The following is a 6,000-nucleotide window of genomic DNA, read 5'->3' as shown; positions in this document are numbered from 1 at the left end:
AAACTGCAACATGCCATGGGCTATAGGAATTTTATGTTCAGCTTTCAGATGCTTTTAGTTTTCAATGCCTAGGTATGTTTCACTAAATCCAGGTTCTAAAATGTTAATTGGTGCCTCATCACTACTAATGGGCCAGGAATTATGACATGTTTCATGTTATCATTCATTTAAAATGGATAGTTTAGATTTCAGCCACAAGCTGGAGTTTATATATATTATATTTATTACAAACAACAGTGACCGCTTAAGAGCCATTATTTTAAATCTAAATGACGTTGTGTTTAGTATCCATTTCCTCCAGCTCTGAAATATGTAGCCTATGGAATCTGTCATCTTTCTCCATAATTCTCATAGATTTGAAGTGACATTTCCTAGTAAGTAACCAGAAATGGGAAAAAGGCCGGAGCCATGTTCCTATGAACTGTTTTACATTACTACAGTTTAGTGTGAGCGTCTGACAGAAGACAAGTAACGCAGCTGAGAAGAGAGTATCAGGTAGTAAATCACTGGCTATTATCGGCATCGATTAAACAGTGGTTGAAAAAAAATGGGAGAACTTGTTGAAACAACCAGCCACCAGTGTCAGAACTGAGTATTAACCCCTGGAAAGTACTATGGGCTGCTAGACTGTGTCTGAAGGCATTGTCCTGTGTAAGAAGCAGTGCACAGCTACCCCACCCCAGGAGGAGCCCAACAAAGGGAATGTGACTCAGTCTCAGCCCTATCCCTACTCCCTGCACTAGCAGCCTTACCAGTCACAGTTTGCCTCTTCTCTCCCTATTCTGCCTCCGCTGTGTTGCTTGGCATATCTTTGCTGGTACAGCCAAGGTTCCCCACCGTATGTGTGGAAAGGACACATGCCAGACGTGCAATACCTAGGCAGGCACTTATGGCTGGACCATAATCTTGCACTATATAGGCAAAAACAATTGATGTGAAACATAATGCTCCACCCCCTGAACATGTGCCCCACCCACTCTTTGTCTGGCTCACCTTGTACATCGAATATCAGTTGAATACTAATTTAGCTTCCATGGGGCATAGCATTTATGAAGGAACCTTCCAGTCCAGGTCCACAAACTTACTGTAGCCAACACAAAACTCTCCTGCTTACTTTCCTCCTCACCAATACACAGCCCTGCTGATAAAATGGTGATGGAAGGTGGGTAGGCTCTCTTTGACACAAAGGGTTAACTCATAATACTTGGGTCATGTAGGAGCCAAGAAGGGGCACATTGAAAAGACATCCCCAAACAGAAGAATCCTGTATTGCTTAAAAACTTGCATCACTCAAGATTTTGACCAGTAAAACCAAGAACTGAAATGATATGTTATCACATATTTGTATGAAAGGGGTAGCTAGAAAACTCAGTCAAGAAGAGTGTGGCTCTGTTTTAGTAGGCAAATAGAGATAGCCCCACTCACAAAGAACTTACCATCTAAATAAGCATAGCAGAACTGAAATACATTATATGATTTAATTATATTAATGAACTCTTTCATATCCAGCATTCTAGCACCCAGAACTCTCAAACAACCTGCATTTTAACCATGTCAATTTTAGTTATTTTTCTATAAGTACTGTATAGTGAAAGCAAATACAAATATATATAGCAAATACAGTAGAAGTTTACAGTGTACAATACTACTGTTGTTGATAAATAAAGTACTCCAGATACATTTTTGTTTGTTTCTTAATATCTAATCTTGTTTTTCTTTAGTGGTATGCATTGCTAGGTACACCTCTCTATTATCCAGAATACTCAAATATCCAGCAACCTCCCTGTCCTGGGGCTGTGGGATGTGAACGAGTTTGCTGTATAAACGAATCCTTGGCTTCAAACAGAAAGCAATGCACTGAGTTATTGGGTGTGTCACATTTTAATTTTCAGCTTTCTACACAAGTAAAAAATTTTAGGCTCTAATTCAGCTTCCACTTGGAGAATTATTTTGACCTTGAAAATCTGATTTTATGATCAGAAACACATGTAGACAAGCATTTAAAGGCAGCATAGACTGCAGCATGATTTTATGGGGAGCTTGGGTATGCCCTTCAGAGTAATTGGGATGTGGAATGTGGAAGTAGCTTTTACAGGAAAGTAGGGCTAAGGCCTCCTGTAGCCAGCCTCAGGCAACACAGTGAGTATAATATCAAGAAGAATTCGCATTCAACTTGATAATAAGGTTCATGAGCATGTTAATTAAACTAAATCTCACATCCCAGACCCTGTTGTTTTAACCTTTAAGAGTAAACAATGGAAACATGATTTATTTCCTCCAGAGGTCAATATTCATTTCATTTGCATAGTTTTAAATAAGCTAATGAACAAGTGTGAAAGAAAGCTCCCTCACTCTCACCTATGCTGGCTTATCTTCATGCTCACTTCAGTAACTGGCTGGCAACAGGCTTTTGTTTTCCTTTAATTATAACTAATGCAAATAGGTTGACTTCACCATTCACCCTTGGGCTGAGGCACTATTTTCACCAGCCAGGACAAGAGGATGGAGCAAAACATGGAGTCTGCTCAGTTCTGATAGTTTGAGGCTTGGTAAACATCAGTATCTCACCTTCCCTCTGCTAAACGTTGGAGAAATGCTGATGTTTTGAAGTACGAGTGGAGCACTTTGCTGGAAACAGAGATGCTAACTGGATCAGAACCGTCATGGCACTGCTGCACAGGGGCAGGACACTGAAGAGCTCTGTAGATCACCTCTTGTAAGTTATGATGCTTCCTGAATCACTATAGGTGCAAACTTACACGCCAGGGCTGAGATAAGCTGTGGGGCCAATGGACTTTGGGAATCAATTGGTTCAGTTAGTAGACCTGAAAAATCAGAATCTAGTTGAAAGGTTACTTTTAAATCAAAGTGCTAGAGGAGACATAAGCCGTGTCTACACGTGCACGCTACTTCGAAGTAGCGGCACTAACTTCGAAATAGCGCCCGTCACGGCTACACGTGTTGAGCGCTATTTCGATGTTAACATCGACGTTAGGCGGTGAGACGTCGAAGCCGCTAACCCCATGAGGGGATGGGAATAGCGCCCTACTTCGACGTTGAACGTCGAAGTAGGGACTGTGTAGACTTTGCGCGTCCCGCAACTTCGAAATAGCGGGGTCCTCCATGGCGGCCATCAGCTGAGGGGTTGAGAGACGCTCTCTCTCCAGCCCCTGTGGGGCTCTATGGTCACCATGTGCAGCAGCCCTTAGCCCAGGGCTTCTGGCTGCTGCTGCGGCAGCTGGGGATCCATGCTGCATGCACAGTGTCTCAATATCATCCCCCTTTTGAAAGGGGGGTGCTAGTGTAGACATAGCCTATGAGACAAAGCAGCCTGTCCTCTGGGCTTACTGGCCTCCTATCTCTAATTCATAAACCCAGTTTGATCTTAGTGAAAGAGAGGAAGAAAACTTCATCGTATTATGGTGTCATCTATTGTCTGGAATGTTGAAGTCAGGATAGCAACAATCTCCCATGTAACTCGAGAGGTGGGCTGTACATTTTTGTGCTCCTCATTCCTGGGTCTGCTGTGCACCAAGATGCAAAGGAGTCCAGACCACATGCCCCACTGTGGTCACACTTTCTTATTCCAGTTGCAGGTGTGACACAGAAGTCACTTGCCTGGGTCTCCATCTTCCAGGCATCTGGATATTGAGTGATCCTCCTTCGGCTGGCTGCTCCAGCTTTAGAGCCGCCTTGCACTGACAGTTGTCATATCTAGGGCTCATATGGCAAGGTATGTTGGGTGCTACCAGTCAAGTCAGGCCAATAATTTACTGTGTGGAACTTTGGTGGTACTTAGCAGTGAGTTGGTGTTTTGACTTCATTATATCTCTGATAAGCACATGATAATGTGAAATGTTTTGCCTCAAGGTTTGCATACTACACTTCCCAGCCTGTTCTGCTTGCGGAATGTTTCACGTAAGTGGTGGGCTCTGGCAGGCTTGTCTGTGCTTGCGAGGGAGAGTTCTACAGACCCACTGGAGCTGATCAGGCTTCCTCTCAAAGGCTGTGACTTCTGGGTGGGGGCAGTGTTTATTGTACTGAATTATTTCCAAAAAAGGAATGGTCTACATTTAATGCAGGCCAGAAACGGAAAAGAAAAAATATTTACTTCCCTAATTGAAAGAGCCCTGGACCAGATCCTTGGCTGGTGTAAATCAGCACAGCTCTATTGACTTCAATGAAATTATGCCGGCTCAGTCATGCTCAACATTTAGCCATTCTTTTAAATATAATAATGAGCCAAACTTCTGAGCTTAAAACAGGAGTCATTTACCCCTAAGGAGCATTTAGTGGCAATCTGTATTATCTTTAGGTTGAAACAAATAGCTTTGTATATGCCAAAAGCTAAATATATATTTTACCTTCTATTATCTTTTGGGACATTTCTCCTAAGATTCTGCAACTGCAACTCCTGTTTAAGTCTACGGTAGTTCTGGATAGACAAGCACCAAGCACTAGATATTCTTAAACAACTTAATTTCATTATAACAGGGGGATGGGGACTGTAATCAGATCTTTTAAAATGGCTTGAGATACTGGACAAAATGTTTCTTACTAATAAGTGGTCTTACACAGTAGAGGTTTCCTTTGAAGTGCCACATATGGATACATGATACCAGTTAATGACAGCACTTTAAATTACAGGCTGGTTAATTCTATGTGAATTCTTCTCATCTGTTTCATATTTCTGTACACATTACTGTACAACGAGCTGTATACATTGCTGTCAGTGAAACCACTGTCCTAATCTACCATTTTTCTCAGAATCTGATAATAATGGTTAACTTTACCTTAGGAGAGAACCTACAGGCAAACATGTCATGCCTAGCACAGTTTGACTAAGAACAGATACATGCCACTGGTCATAAAGGGTAAACACTTAAGACATTTAACCCATCTGAGCAGTACTAAATGGAAGGCAATGGTCATCTGGCTTTTGAATCACCTAATTGACATGTCAGAAAATAAGCATTTTATTGACAGAAGGTGACTGCAGAGAAAAGTCATTTTTCAGTTAAATAGCCAGATACTTTCCTTCCTCCTTCTCTTTGTATTCCTAGTGCTTAGGGCACATTTTGCTGAGAGAGTAAAACTGCCATAGTCTGTGTCATTTTTATCTTATTCTGCCTTATGTAATTTTGTGTTATTCATGCCTCCATTCTAATTGTGGTGGTCCCAAGTGCAGTGATTTTCAGTGTATCCCAAAAAATATCACTGACATTCAACAGTTTCCACATTAATTTAGATTTCAGTTTAATAATTGTTTCCCAGTGACTCCAATTGTGTAAAGATGGCTTAATAGGCAGTGATTTGGGTGTCTTTAGACCTGCTGTTCGGATCCCCAACAATTTGACGATAATCTTCATTCAAAGGGCTTAATTCCAGTCTCAACCCAGTGTAAATCAGGAGGGATTCCATGGAAACCAGTGGGCCAGATTCTCTTTCACAGCCAATGTCTGTTCGGTGCAGTGGGGGAGGGGTAGAGGTGCATCAAGGATCAACCGTTCCTTGATTTTCTGACTAGTCCCAGCCACAGGTGTTGGTTAAAGCAGCCTGGGAGAGGAGATGCTTTTACCTATGCCCCTGGGCTAGGGTCCCAATCAGTAGGGGATAGTAAGATGTCATCACATACCAACATTTCCCCTGTCCTTGCCCCTCAGTTCCCTGATTAAACTCATTTTGGCTCTTATTACACCCCTTACAGCACTGGCTATGAGAAGAGACACATAGGCACGGAATACATTGGCTCTGTCCCTGCAGGAGTCTAGTCTGTTCTGAACACATCCCCAGCTGGAGGGTGGCAGCCAATTTCCAATCACTGATACAAAGGATTTCAGAGAATCCACCCCAGCAAAATTATACAGTACAAAACCAGTGTCTGGGGCAAAAGAATCAGAACAAAGTGAGCGCTATGGTGTGCGGGGCTGCAGCATCCCCTGACTCGATGTGGTTTCCATTTTAGACAGGATTTTTAGTTTGGTTCAGTGGCTCTGAGCA

This window comes from Carettochelys insculpta, chromosome 2, assembly GCF_033958435.1.
Source record: "Carettochelys insculpta isolate YL-2023 chromosome 2, ASM3395843v1, whole genome shotgun sequence".
Classification (NCBI taxonomy): Eukaryota; Metazoa; Chordata; order Testudines; family Carettochelyidae; genus Carettochelys; species Carettochelys insculpta.
This window is presented reverse-complemented; position numbering follows the sequence as displayed.